General features: G+C 48.2%; 2 protein-coding genes across 6 annotated transcripts in view; both read left to right on the top strand.

Annotated features, from left to right (window-relative positions):
- Window positions 1-15,034, top strand: part of LOC138566823 (G-protein coupled receptor 4-like) — a 404,006-nt gene that overhangs the window by 247,754 nt on the left and 141,218 nt on the right. The gene's annotated exons all lie outside the window — the stretch shown is intronic.
- Window positions 1-15,034, top strand: part of LOC138566824 (G-protein coupled receptor 4-like) — a 72,462-nt gene that overhangs the window by 32,071 nt on the left and 25,357 nt on the right. Inside the window, exon 1 of one of the 4 annotated variants that reach the window (XM_069644507.1) lies at window positions 9,693-10,198. The exons of the other annotated variants lie outside the window; for them this stretch is intronic. The gene's annotated coding sequence lies outside the window, so the exon portion shown is untranslated. Of the gene's footprint in view, window positions 1-9,692; window positions 10,199-15,034 lie in introns of those variants that run through there. 4 annotated transcript variants of the gene reach the window in all.

Below are 15,034 nucleotides of genomic sequence, written 5' to 3'. Positions count from 1 at the left end.
AAATGTGCATTGGCTTGTATGACCTCTCCCAAAAGTGTCCATTCACCACGGATACACTTTTATCCTGCTTTCGACTCATTGGAGTTGGCCAGTGAATAGGCTTGGAGATTGATGAAGCTCAAGGTGGGGCTCCTGCTCTTCACCCTCCGTGGTAAAACCAGGGAAATAACCCATTGCAGTTTGGTTCAGGAGAAGTGTCCTCTATTCTAAGGTATGCACCGCACAGCTGCCTCCTTCAACCAAAGTGCTTTGTGTAGATTGCACCAAATTCATTCTTACATTCCTTCTAATATTCACATTGTGTGATTGGTTTGTGCTCCAGAGATATCGGGTATGTTCTCCGGACAGGTTCTATGTGATTTCATCGAGGAGATTTGGTAGACTCCAAATTTATCGAGGATTTATGTTCTTTCTTTTAAGACATTTGGCAGCAAATGTATGCTGGGGAGACCCCCACAGCCTCCCTTGCCCCCCCCACCTTAATTATTAGCCTTGCCCTCCTACCACATATATTTGCGGCCAAATTCGGTCAAAATTATTTGATGATTTGGCCTTGAGCAAATCTCCTGCGATGACGACTCCCTATCCCGTGCAGATGCAATGAACTGCACCAACTGAAAATGCGAGTGCTGCAAAAAAGCCATGCACTATTTTTCAACTATGCTTCTGCGTTTGAAAACCTTAAACTACAGCGCACAATGCCTTATTTTTTTCTTTTAACGAATGTGTTATCACTCTGCTTTTATACTGCACCAAATCACCACTGCAGTCGTTTCAGAGCGCCTTATCCTTGTGCTGCGCCCAGGCTGCTTGTGCCCCCGCCCAGGCTGCTCCAGACCTTTGTCTGCTTGGGGCATATTAAGCAAAACCGAGCTGTAGGCAAGCCCACCCTCCCACTCCCCTACCCCCACCACTCCTCACACTGGATAAGGGGCCCTGCACTTCTTCTGAGCGCTCTAAGCGCAGGCAGTGGGACCACAGTGGTTGCAGGACTGAAAGGCCTGAATTGGGAGCGAAATCCTGCATTTTAGTGCAGGCAGCCATTGATGAAAAGGCAAATGGCCCACTGAATTGGAGGCAAGCCGCAACATGGTCCATGTGTACTGCTGATACTGGCCATATCAATTACTGCTCCTCTAACTGGCATTTAGATTCTTGACCTTGCATGGATTGTCAATGAAATCTATTTTTTATTTTTTTATTTGTGTACTCCATCTTCTGTTGGGGCTATTGGGTATCGCTTGCGACACCTATAAGCAGAAACTATTGCATTAGAGTACACACAGGGAGAAATGCCATATGAGCAGGGACACAGCCTGAAGGTGTTGTTTGGTTATTTTACCACCCACTGGTCCATGACCCATTTTCCCGCCCATGGCCGTGCTAATCTCTATGGCAATTTCCACCCAGTACCACCCCTCCCTGCTCAAAGCACCTCCCCATTTGATCTTTGAGCTTGCTTTTATCACATCTTCCCATCAAACTTTGCACTCGAAATGCCTGTCAGTGGTTTTTCAAAGTAGTCTTCTGTGAGTTCATGACTTCACTGGAGTTGTAACCCTGCTACTGGTGTAATAAAAATATCTTAACCAGCCCTGCCTTCACCCACTCAATTAATAAGCACTATGTGTGCCCTTCACTGAAGTTCTATTAAAAACCAGCTTTGGCAAAGCCCACCGTTTTGGATTGTGTATAAGTAATGGGCATTTGCCAGGCACTGCTATTAGATGCCCAGCCCAGGTACTGGTACCATTTTCACGTGCTACCATCAATGGAATGTTAATACCACCACTACTGCTGTGCCTTGCAAGTGCCTTATTTATGCCTACACAAAAGCCCAAACTGCTGGCATCGCCAACACTTGTTTTAAATGGAAAGAATAAACCCTTGTTGGGCACACAGAAAAAATGAGAAAAAATACTGGTGGAAGTGACTAAAAAATAAATACCAGGACCCTTAATTGGAATACACGTTGCAATAACCTAAATATTTTAATAAACAATGAGAATTAATATTAAAGTTATAAATCGACTGTTTTAATAGAAGCTACTATATCTTGCAAAAGCGGAAACCCACAAAGGGAGAAACTATTGACGTTCAAATATTAAATTGTGTATGATTTACAGTAAGAAATCATCAAAATTCAATTTGAAGGTAAGCTATAGTATCTACAACAAAGCTGTCAAGTTTGTGGGCTTTGCGAAGTCCTCGCTCCCCACTGAAAGCCCCTTCCAAATGTCAAGAAGTTGTAGGAGGAGGAATTTTCCTGAACAAGCGTGGGGTGGTGGGGGGGGGGCTCGGATGAGCATGCATTCTTAACATGCTCTCTTCACCATTATTTCCAGGGCGATTTTTCTGGGATCCTAATTGTTTTTTGTAATTGTTTATTTTTTTATTTTTTATATATATATATATTTTCCAGTGCTTACTATTAGTCGTCTTTGTGGCACAATAAATGGTGGGTCTGACTGTTATCAAAGCATTGATGTACATTATGCTGAAAGACTTCTTTATTTAAAAAAAATATGTATACAGGTTTGCAGCCTTATGCAAGAACTATCACATGTGTAAGGGACTGGTAGATGCAGTTCTGAGGGGAAACTGTTTATAGAAAACACTATATTTAAAACCCAAATACTATACGTTGCAGTCAAGGAAATGAAGTGTAAGGGCGTGTGGTATAGAAAATAAGCATAATCTGTATTGCACACTAGGGGAGACCGTTGTTTCGACTCGGTTTGCCTTTGTCAGTCTTCATCAGGAGCCCGGGTAAGATGCAAACTCTGTCACTCTGTGCTAGCAGCCATGTTAGTTGTCTAATTACTTGCAGAGCACCCTCTGGTGGTACCGCTAAGAAGATGGACACTTGGGCCAGAGCATTGATGACATCATAGCATGTAAGGGTCCTATAGATTCCACAATGCAAACCACTTTGTCACCTTTGCCCATGATGCCCTATTGGTGTGCATGTAATCGTGCACTCTGCATCTCATTTAGACAATCCTGTACTAATTTATGTGTAGAAATACTTGGGTTCTTGTCACCACATACTGTGAAGTGTGTGACCTTGCTTGCAAACCATTTTGCACTGTCACGCATGCAAATTATCGTATACTTATGTCCACACTGTTGTGTACCCTTGCATGCACATATGGTTGGGACTTTCTAACGTGCATACAATTGTGTGTCGTTGAACCTAGAGCTGGAAGGAGACCATGCACTTTGCAATCTGCAGGGACGGTGCACCGGAGGCAGACTTCAATCTTCTCCCTAACCCAAAAGTCTCCAGGATTAGCAAATGATCTCCAAGATAATAACCCCCCCCCCCTCCACCCTAGGTATACGAAATAGGGAGTGCATTTTATTGGAAATAGTACCTTTGCTACATACTATGGCATGAAATGGCCAATTGAAGGAATTGGTTCAACCAGAGTGTGCTCGTCTGGGCTTTTTTTGTTCATTTTAAAAGAATGAATGATGGGAGAACAACCTCTGAAAATATGTGGGGCCATTCCTGCACATATTTTCCATGCTCACAGCAGAAAAATAGTCTTATACTCTGGGAGGACACATTTTACCAGCAACGCCCCCCCCTTCCCATGTGTAGCTGACACCTGACAGCCGTGGGTACATCAAAAGCCTTTGGCCGTGGGCAGCCTGATAAGAATTTCAAGTACCCGTGGTTTTGTCATCTCCATTGTCAATCCTTGCTGGTGGTGGTGAATCCTGAAGAATGTTATTAGCAGGCCTCCAGGAAGGCCTTGGTGCATAAAGTGTAAATGGAGACCAAATGCCAACACCGCTTTTTAATGCAATGTGTCAACTTGGTACTAACCACCTTCCTTGGTAGGAAAGGGCAGTGAATGTCCTGTCTGGAACCGTTCTTTCTGAGCAGGGAAGTATGTGAATTGTAGGAGTCGAAGTCTGTCTGCAACCCCCTAGGGAGACACTTTGCTGTACAGCAGACAGGAAGATGGGTGGGAATTAGAAGTATATGTTGTCATCCTTCCCCTGTCTGTTGCCAAGCGCCCTGGTTCTGACCTGAAGCACCAATGAAGATTGTTGGTGGAGACTCAGGATTGACTCGCTTAAGTTGGGCTTGGCCTACACCAATCCCTCGGCCCCTTTTGGCCTTAAAACGGCTGAGCCCTTCACTGATCAGATAATCTGAAGGACTCATTTGGACCCGAGCTGAAGGTACAGTCTACCTTACATTTTCCATCAGTGAAGGAAGGCAAGGAGTTCCTAGAGGGATGCAAGATCCCTCTTCTAAACATCTCTCATGGAACAGGGGGACTCGGAGAACCCATCCAGCAGCTCCAGTACTGCTAGGTTCTGACAGCAAGCTTCCTAGGTGGGAAGTGCCAGAGATTCTCTGGACAGAGCACCAGGGCGTTGCCTGTTAACACCCTCCTGAGCTTTGGGCCGTCCTCCTTGAAAGGACACGAGCCCTGCAAAGAAGTTAGGAGGAGTGCCACACAAACCTCATTCAGCGTCCTTCTTTTTAAGGACAATTTTGAGAGAGTCGAGTCCTCAGACCGCATCCGGCTGCACCACTGACTGTTGCCACGCCAGTGTTGTCTGACACACCTCGACCAGCATTACAGATCCACAACCAGCACCGTGACAATGATTCTTGGCCCCGAACCGCAACGTTGGACAGCCTGCAGATGACCATCCAGCCTTTCTTGCCAAACTGCCTGCTGCCTGGTACCCGCTGCTGTCTTCCCACCACTAAACTCCACCTCACGGGCTGCAAAGCGCCCTGGAACCACCTCGACGCTATCGAGCGCCAAGAACTTCTTCAACACCAGGTACATTGTGTTTCTGCCCCCCTTGTCCTTCTCTGAAGGCCGCTAGAGACAGTTAAGAACCTTTGCCCCTTTTGGTGCTGGGACCAAAATAACCTTGAACAGTAAGACTGATTTGATTTACCAACTACCCTCCTGTCAGTATCCAAAGTGCATCCCTTTCCTTTGAGAAACTGTCCTCTGTGTTCCTTTACAGTGTGGGTTGCAATTGTAGTGTGCTAGAACTGTCTGTTGTCGTAATAATAAAGTAGATATTTTTATACAAACTTGAATGGACCATTCCTTTTACCATTTAGTAGTAATTGTATTCTCGCTGTGTTGCAACTAACCAAAGATCCACGACCTTGAGGAGATAAGCCTGCCATTCCGTCCATGTTACCAAAAATTGGATCAGGAGGTCTTCTAATTTACTTGTATTCCATCTGTTCGGATCCCTTCTGTTGTACTAGAGGTGTGGGGTTGATTGATGGTTGTGAAACCGATATTCATCCCTGGACCTCTGGTGCCTGGGAAGTTGATTTGTCACAGTATTCACAATCTTTCTTCGCGCTCTATCTTGCTGACAGCTTTGATCTTTCAGTGGTGGTGTTGGATACTGAGGCTGAGCCTCATTACTCCAATTTCTCTGGTTGAATGTGTTGCCACGGTTTGGGTTTCTTCTTGATCTGTTATCTTGCCACAGCAGACTTGGTTTCACACGGACCGGGCTGTGAGTACCCTTTTCCTACGCAGCTAAATGGATTTTATGGCAGCACTTCTGCCGCTTACAGAACAACCGCTGCTGCGGCATCCACCACCCCTCCTCCCAATCTTCAAATGCAGTGCCGACTCCTCCATAATGGGCAAGGGGACATTGACCCACTGGCCCCTTTGCCCATTATGGAAGCAGCAGCCCAGTAAAACGCTGAGCACTCCCTCAGCTGCTTTTTCCAACTTGGAGAGCGCTCCTGGGCAAGCTTTGGCTCAACTGTCAAAGGGAAACCTGGTTCCCTTTGACAGTGCAGTTCCCCAGCCACGCATGCTCAATGAGCCATGCCAAGCTGGGGGCATTTTGCTTCCCCAGCCTTACCTGGCTCATTAGAAATGGTGACTGGGGAACTGCATGCCTGTATGTGTGAGGGGGCACTCCTGCGCCTCCTCGCACATACATACATACAGACAGAGCAGGCTGGAGTGGGGAATTTCATCACTCACACTTTGGCCCCAGCACGCATGTGCAGGAACCAGAAAACTCTGCTTCCTTATTCTTGTTCATACTATGCAGGAGCTCGAGCGATGGAAGGAAACTTCAGGACCGGGGGGGGTGGGGGGGGACGTGTGTGTGTGTTTGTGTGTGTGTGTGGCTGATTTTGATGAAGGTGGGGGGGTTGTGCACAACCCCCTTGCCCTGCCACCACCCAACTGCAAAAATCAGCTTTTCCCCCTGAGGTGTTGTGGGGCCCACTTATTTTAAAATGTGTATTTTTTTGTAAAATTATTTTTTACTGGCCAGCTATCGGAGACATACAGTTAAAAAAAGACCATGCATGACCCCTGTGTCCCCAGCGCCCTGCATGCACACAGTCACATTCATCGTGTGAGGCACTGGAGCCCAGGGGGTAGGTAAGGCATTTTTACTTGCTATGCCCAGTAAATGATGCCAGCCCAGTCCGCTGGGATTCCTAGCGCATCACATGCAATGTTCTGCCTGAACTCTAAGCCCTCCAGTGCCTTTCATGCACATATTATTATCTGTGCATGTGAGGTGCTGGAGGGGACAGGGGGGAGGTATACCATATATTATGGGCATCTGTGATAGATGCCCAGTAAAAAATGCCATGCCTGGGCCACCCAGCACCTTGCATGCACACAATTGATTGTGTGCCTGTGAGGCGCTTGGAGCCCTAGGGGGCGGGCATGGAATTTTTCAATGGCTATTTATGCCCAGTAAAAAAATAACATGGCTGTACCCTGGGACCCCAGCACCGGACACATCTGCTCGCTGGAACCATGGTGCCTGACACTCGCACATAATCCCATATATAATTAATGTGATTACGTCTGAGTGCGAGGCACTGGCACACCAAGTGACCACATTCACCCTCTGGTGTTGTGTGTCATCTGCGTGTGAAAGAGATCAGAGGACCAATTCCCCACCTCCAGTGTATGCATAAAGGAATTACCTTTCACACAATAACTGTGCCACAGGTATGATCAAAGACTTGTCTGATTATTTTAATCATATCTTTCAACTCCCGTGGGAGAGCCCTTTTGATAACACGTGTTTCTGCAAGTCTTGTGCCTTTTTCAAATCTGGGCAATTTTCGTTTCAAAATCACACAACAGTTTTCTTTTTCTATGTTTATTCGTCTTTGGTGGCAACAATTTCCCAGGTTCAATCCCACCTCAAAAGTCGAGATGCAAAACTTTTGAGGTGAGATTGAACCCAGGAAATTTTTGCCACCAATGACTTGAATAAAAAAGAAAGCTATGTTATGTGTGATTTTGAAACAAAAATTGCCCAGATTTGCAAAAAGGCACAAGACTTGCCGCTACACGTGTTCTCAAAAGGGCTCTCCCACGGGAGTTGAAAGATATGTTTAGAATAAGCAGACAAGTCTTTGATCATACCTGTGGCACAGTTATTGTGTGAAAGTGAATTTCTTTATTACAAAGATAGACTGGCCTTTTTATGCAACCAGTCTAGCCATTTCTTACTGTGGAATGACATTTTTATTAGGCACCTTTTGATAAGCAAGCATGAACAGTGGTATTATTCTTACTGTGGCATGACATTTAAATGTTGTTATTATGTAGCTAGATTGGCATTTCAATGCACCCAATCTAGCCATTTCTTATTGTGGTATGACCTTTTGTATTGGGCATCTTTCAATAAAGCAAGCATGATAAATGTTATGTCTAGACTGGCATTTTGGCACAGCCAGTATGGATACGTTTTCATACTGTGGGATGCATTTTAAATGGTAAAGCCAACTGCAGTATGTTCTTATTTGAGGATACTGCAGTATATTGGCACAACTAACATGGACATGTTTTCTTACATCATCATTACTGGCCTTATGCGCAAAGCAAGCTTGAGTATGTTCTTATATGGGGATACTGGGGTATAATGGTGCCGTTGGCACGGAAAGGTATGGGACAGCCAGTGTGAAAATCGGGGCTTTAAGTGGGGTAAGAACTCGAGGGGGGGGCTCGTTTGGGGGTGGGGCTTGTGGGATGGGCGTAGCCTAACAAAGTACACAGACCATAGTAAGGCACGCAAATAAATATATAAATGCATGTAAGCATTTATATATTTGTATGCTTACTTTACTATGGTTTGTGTAGTATGCAAGCCATCTTTTATAAACATAGAAATATATTACATATTTCTGTTTATAAAAGATGGCTTGACAAGTACACAAGCCATAGTAAGGTACGCACATAAATATAAAAATGCATACATTTATATATTTGTTTGAGTGCCTTTTGTGTACTTCAAGATGGCTTGAAAAGTACACAGACCACAGTAAGGTATGCATACAGATATATAACCTTTATATATTTGTGTGCGTGCCTTATGGTTTGTGTACTTTCCAAACCATCTTTTGTTGAACATTTCTCGGTTTATAAAAGATGGCTTGAAAAGTACACAATTCAAGCCATCTTTTATAAAGCTTTGACGACAGACAAAGTCTGGGTCGTCTTTGTCCGTCGGCAAAGCTTTATAAAAGATGGATTGAATTGTTTACTTTTCAACCCATCTTTTATAAATACAGAAACATAGGAATTCCAGTTTTGCCGATGGTGAAACGTGCCGCGGCGACCTGGAGAAACAAAGGGACTGTAACTTCCTTTGGTGACCTGAGGGGTCACCATAGGAATTTACAGTGACTGACGGAAGTGCCAGCCAGTCGCAGCAACGCTGTGCCTGGCTGGCACTTCTGTCAGCTCGCCTGACGATCAAATGGTGGGCGCATCTCCCATCGCGGCTGCAGCCAATGTTGAGTGGGATGGGTGGGGGGGGCGGCTCAGCCCCACCTTTTGGAGACTGCAGGGGCCTGGCCCCGGCCCACTTAAAGCACTGGTGAAAATGTTTTATACTTGCACACATTTTGGGCAAAGGCATCATGGAAATGCTCCTGTGCACTGTTGGTGACTTGCATCTATTGAATTTTTGATGAGTTACTCTAAAATGCACCATTTTAACCCATTATCGCATAAAAATGCCTCTGGGTGAATTGCCACCAACCCCCGCACCCTCCCCAATCCCACCTTGATTGGTTTGAGCTCACTTGTTACATGGGGTCACTATGGCATATGTGGGAGAAATATTTACGCCGGCACTTAAAAAATTCACCTGCCGCCACTGTTGAAATTAAGTGTGAGGGACGCACATGCTGGGACCGACGGCCAGACCGGAAGCAGATGGGGGGGGGGGACTGGGACCACTGTTTGGGACGCCATTTTCGTCCCGTCATTCCCCGTTATAACTTAAGTGGAAGTTAATAAGAGGGTGCGTGCGCTGGACAGTGCAACAAAAGGCGGCTTTAGCGCACTGTGCCAGGAATTTCTACTGAATGCCGGGGTGCAGCCAAAGGCACCTCCCTGTAAAATAAATATTATTGTCCCACTGAGCGTAAATTGCTTTTTTGACCGCACTGTTATGCATTGTGCTTTTTTAGCTTACCATGCCCAGCATGTCGAGACCCCCTCCCTCACTACATTGTATGCATGTGGTAATCCCCTCCGCCTGGCTCCCCGGCACGGGGCCAGTCGGGTTAATCTTGCCCCCGCATTGTCGCCCTCCTCCCCCCCCCCCCGCCCCCCAGGCAGTGTCTTGTCCCGGGATGGGATTAGTGCGGTGTTTACGGAGCGCAAACAGTGCTGCTCCCCTAGGCCGAGGCTCCCCTGGCTGGCTTGTGACGGCCGCTGCGTGTTGGGATGTCGGCGCTGCCCTGCCCTGCCCAGGAATACACCGCTTGCTCTGAGTCGCCCCCTTCGGAGTGGAGAAGGAGGTGGCTCCACCGGCCGCTCGTCCCTGCTGGGGCGCTGATCGCCCCCACCCAGTCCAGCGTTAGACTGGAAGGCAGCACACACGTCACCTTTCTTTGTCGTGTCTCAATCGTGCATTTGCATGCGTGACCTCGTCTTCCCGCGCAGACCAGGCTTTCGGGACAGGTGTGGGCACCTCACCCGCGCTCTGCATTACCATGCTGGATTTGCCTGCGTCCTGGGGAAGACCAAGGCCGTCGTTGGAAACTGGACTGCACTAGCAGGCCCCTTTTACAGGGCTTTTTTTAATCGGGGATTCCAGACCATCCCCCCCCCAACCCCCACAGGCATCCCCGGATGCGGACCCTTCCATTGGGCCACGGAGAGCTTCGCGCAGGGCGCTCCTGCCTCAGGTGGGTACTCTTGCCTTGCAAAACGGCAGTCTGCGTTTGAAGGGACCTATCGGTGGAAGGCATTGCCTTTAGGTTATGTTGCACCCCTGGTGGAGGGGGCCCGTGGGAAAGTGAGATGTAGGACAGTGAGTACTGTGTATATAATGTGAAAGGGGGCTTGGGGGCGGCAGGAGGCGCTTGAAATTCCCTTGCGCAGCCCCTCCTTAGCTGACGGTGGCTGGGGTTCACAGAGCCACACATGCAGCCTTGTATATAAATGAAGATGGTCTTGCCCCGCGCCCGAGGGTCTCGGGTGCCGTGGACTAATCTGAGCGTTTCGAGCAGCAGAATAGGCCGATGTGTGTGGCTTTCTGGTGCCGCGCATGACTCTCCGTGCACTGTACAGTCAGAGGCGTTGCTAGGGGGAGGGGGGGTGTAAGGGGGCTATAGCCCCTGATCTTTTAGTTGTAGCCCCGGATAGAATCTCAGGAGCTACAACCAAAAGGCTATAGCTAGCCCCCAGTCACGACAGTTCCGACATCAGCGTAGCCCCGGGTATTTTCCAGACCTAGCAACACCCCCAGCGCACGAGGGGTGGGGGGTGATGCGAAGCTGCAGCAGCCTTCCGTGGCATGCGGCGGGGTTTAGGGCTCTACCTAGGCTGCTGACCATGTGGGAGAGGTGTAACGAGGCGCAAGAGGACGGGCATGCATTAGCAGGAGCACGTGTAGGGCGTGTAGGGCGCTTTTCATTTTCATGTTACTTTATTGCGCACTTTGTCGGCGCTATCACGGTGCGTAGGTGAGTTCCCTGGCGCACGCAGCAGACTAGCCGCGCTCCGGCATAGGCGCGTGCATTCCCACACGGCAGCGCACCTCCCCGGGAAGGAGGCCTCTGGGAGTGAGATTCAGGGCCAGCTACAGGCCGCCGTAGGGGTCATTTCTGGCGTGGCCGGCGTGTGCGTCACCGCGCTCTCTTTTCCACTTCATGACGTGCCTCGGCAGGGCCTTTGGGGATTTACGGCTCTGACCTGCGGCATTCTTGCTCCAGCCACTCAACTAGTGTCTGATCTGTATTAGGAAACCGGGCCTTCCAGATGGACCGGGCCCAGGACACGCTCCCGGGGTTGTGAATGCCGTCGGCCGGCCCCTGGTAGCCCTGCCTCTGCCAGATATTGTGTCCCAAAACCCGTTGCGTTGGTACGTCGTGTGTGCTGTCTCCACCTCGATAAAGCCGTTTACCCTAATGGCAATTCCATCTATCATCAGCTGCCAAACTATACGCCCATCCCACAAACCTGGCACAGCATGGTTTACGGGTTCTACTAACTTTTGACATTTGGGGACAATCGGACTAGAGACAACGAGTCACAACGGCGGACGAACCCCCCCCCCCCTCCCCACCCCCCAAAATATAAGCAAGGGCCCAATCGAATTGTGCCAGCCCGACACCTACCCAAATCAAAACGGTTTATTTATAGCTCATATTTTCAGAAGCAATTGGGGTGAGGTGAGAGGTGCATCTCATCAACGGAATATAAAGAGCACAATGCAGCTGCGCTAAAGAGCCTAAAGGGGCCAGTGCAGACCTCCACCTCGAGCCTGCAGGGCCCAGTGCAGCTCTGCATCTGGAACCTAAAGGGAATAAGGACTCCAGCACCGGCTGTCCTGTGATGTCAAATTGACAGTGGAAAATAAGCCGATCAAAAATCCAAGGCAAATATATACACTTGGCAGAGGCCGGTTTACGGATTGAATGATGACTTTGGGCAAACACGGATTAGCAGATCAATGGGCACTAATGGGTCCGGAAGAAGGACGCCCACGAGCGAGACATACGAGCCTCGCCTGGGCAATGATGGATGGGCAAACCACAAAATGAAACGGAAATCGCCGTCTAGGAGTAAGCTCTTCAAAGCTGTTCCTAGCATGGCTTCTGCCCTCAGGCCAACCACAAAATGTACTCCCATGCCCAGCACGTGCTTGCTCTAGCAGTGGAAAAGTGGGTATAATGTTGACCTTACTTGTGGCCGGTTGCATGATTTTACTCCTATCTATATATATATATATATATATATATATATATATATATATATATATATATATTAGGATGTGGATAATCTGGAACATGGAATGACTTTGCACAGCTTCTTCCCAGGTTGTGTCCCTCAAAATCCTTTCTTGGGGAATTTCAGGAAGGCTACCAGTTGTCTTGCGGCGGGGTCACGTTGCCAGGTGGCTAGTAGCCTTTTCACTGGAAGGACAGTATTGACCGGGCTTCTTACATCTTGCTTCTTACTGTTCTGCTCTCTGCACCTTCTCCTACTCTCATTCCCCAAAGTTCTCACTTGCCTGCCAATCCTGGTCCTGTCTGGGCTTGGCCTGTCCCTCCCAGACCACCCCTTCCATTTGTCTAGAGCTCTAACGAGGTCCGCCTTGGCAGCGCCCCGTCTGTGCCTATGGGTTTAAAAACATGTGCCGTCATTGCAAGAGATGGTACTTTCCTCTCTCCTGTAATCAGTACCATCCTGCAGGGTCCCCTTGTTCCCTTTTCATTTGAATGGCTGTTCCACATTTCTCCCCTCTGGCTCCTGCTGCCCCATTGTTGCTGTAGTGACCATAGTCTGCATTTTCCGCTGTAGGGTTCCCTGATGGCTTTGATCCCAGTGTTTGCACTGACTTGGTGAACACCCTCTATACCCATCACTGGCAAGTGTTGGAAAACACCCCTTAAAAGCCATCCAGAGTCTCCACTCCAGGCTCGAAGTATGGCCCCCGTATTCTTGACTGGGGGCTATGGTGTGCTCAGCGGGTCTAGCATCTTTCACCCCCGCTCTCAATTTGCTGCTGAGCACCACCCCGTGCTGCTCACCAAGCTCCCAAAGATCCAGCCCTTGATTCACTGTTGGGGTCGCCATGTATGATGGCCTCTGGTCCATGTGTCCTGGTGCAGGGCTGTCCTCCGCTACTGGTTTCAACATTCTTCAAAATGCTGACGCAATCTCATCGTCATCTGCTGGTTTGGAGCTTCTGAACAATCATTTTATTTTCCTGCGGCTGGGGTCAGTAACCCGGGGCCTTCCAGATGTTTTGCACTACAACTCCTGATGTATCACCATTGAATATGCCGGGTGGGGCTTATGGGAGTTGTAGCCCAAAATATCTGCACAACCAAAGGTTGAAGATCCAGGCTGTGCAACTTTGCTATATTACCTTTCAGTAGCTTTCTAGGCGTTCAACAGAATGAATTGGTTCTCTCTGGAGGATAGCTCGGGGGCAACGTGCTCGCCTTGGAAGCAAGACGACACAGAGCACCACAGGTTCAATCCCGGGTCCGCACATAGAAACCTCTGGGTATTAAGCGTGTTATTTATAACTTATCATGTAACCCTTGATTTCCCCCATCCGCCTGACCCAATTTTGCATTCTTCCCCTTCTGATTTTGCCTCTTACTTTACCATTGATGACCTTCCCTGTTCATCCTTACCAGCCTCTCCTCCTCGCGCCTCTCCTCCTCCCTCTTGTCCCCCAGTTACCCTCCTTTTTTTCCCAGTTCCACTCCTCTTTCCAAAGATTCTCCGCCTGTCGCTTCATTGTGCTCCCTCTTCAGCTGCCCCATTGGATTCTCTTTCTTCATCTGTTAGTCCTCCTGTGTACCCTGATTCGAGCTCTCTTCCTTCACTCCGCTCGTTTGCTTCTTTTCTGGCTTCTAACTACTGCCTCAACGATCTACTTCTAAATGTCATGCGTGTGACACTGCAGCCCCCAAACTCTCGGTTTGTGTACAGCCTACTGAATTGAAACTGCCCTCCCACACCTCACAAACGGCCCTACCTTTTCTTGCTATTCTAAACCCTCTTCACCTTGGAAGTAAGACGACGCGCAGCAACACGGGTTCGATCCCACGGGGTCTGCGCTTAGAAACCTCTGAGTATTAGCCGCATTATAAATAAGCAATTACAACTACTATTCCCTTCTTATTCTTCTGGATTGGTCTGTGAATTTTCACCCAGTGCATCGCGCTCTACTCTGTCTTCTCTTGGTATATCTGGCTCGGCCCGTTCCTCTGATCTTTGGCCACTTCTATGCTTTCTTGGGCTGGCGGCTCCTCTTTCGATCTGCCCTTGAACTTTGGTGAACCAAGGGCATTGTTCGTGGTCCCCCTTGCTATTTTCTTCACACCATACCTTTTCTCTATTTTCTCGTTCAGTTTCATTCTCCACCCATCTTCATCAGTCCCTCTCTAATGGTCTTTGTGAGGCTAAGGAATGCGTTTCCATTCCCACCATCTCGCCTCTAGCAAGCCTGGGATACTCTTATTACCTGCTTCTTCCCCTTGCGACTGTCCTCACTCCTCACCTCCTGACTTTCTTGCTTTTTCTTCATCCATTCAGGCTCTAGGTGTCTTCTTTGACCCATTACTTACCTTTTCAGATCACATTTTATCTCTTACTTGCTCGTCGCTATCCGCGTCCTATGTTTTGTAAAATCTGATCCCTTCTCACTTTCTCTACTCCTAAAGTGTGTGTACTTTCACTCGCTTCCAATGCTAGACTATTGCTCTATACTCCTTCTTGGGTCTTCCTGCATATGCGCCATCTCCTTTTCAATCCCTCTTCAACGCTGCAATTCCACTATCCCACCTCTACCTCTCTTCACTGACTCTCCTTTCCTGCCCACCTCTGGTTTTGCTTGTTATGTATTTTTAGTTTCGTCTCCATCGAAGTGTACCCCTGTTCAACTCCCTCTTGTTTGTTTCTGTCTATTCACCCTGTTGGGTACATTGTAACTCATCTCCTTTTCCTCTGGCTGCTCCGCCTCACAAATCTCTCCCATTTTTAAAAGAAAATGTTTGCGT

The sequence above is a fragment of the Ambystoma mexicanum genome, chromosome 2p (assembly GCF_040938575.1).
Source record: "Ambystoma mexicanum isolate Mex_15411 chromosome 2p, UKY_AmexF1_1, whole genome shotgun sequence".
Classification (NCBI taxonomy): Eukaryota; Metazoa; Chordata; class Amphibia; order Caudata; family Ambystomatidae; genus Ambystoma; species Ambystoma mexicanum.
Note: the sequence above shows the minus strand (reverse complement) of the source record. Positions and strands in the feature narration are given on the sequence as shown.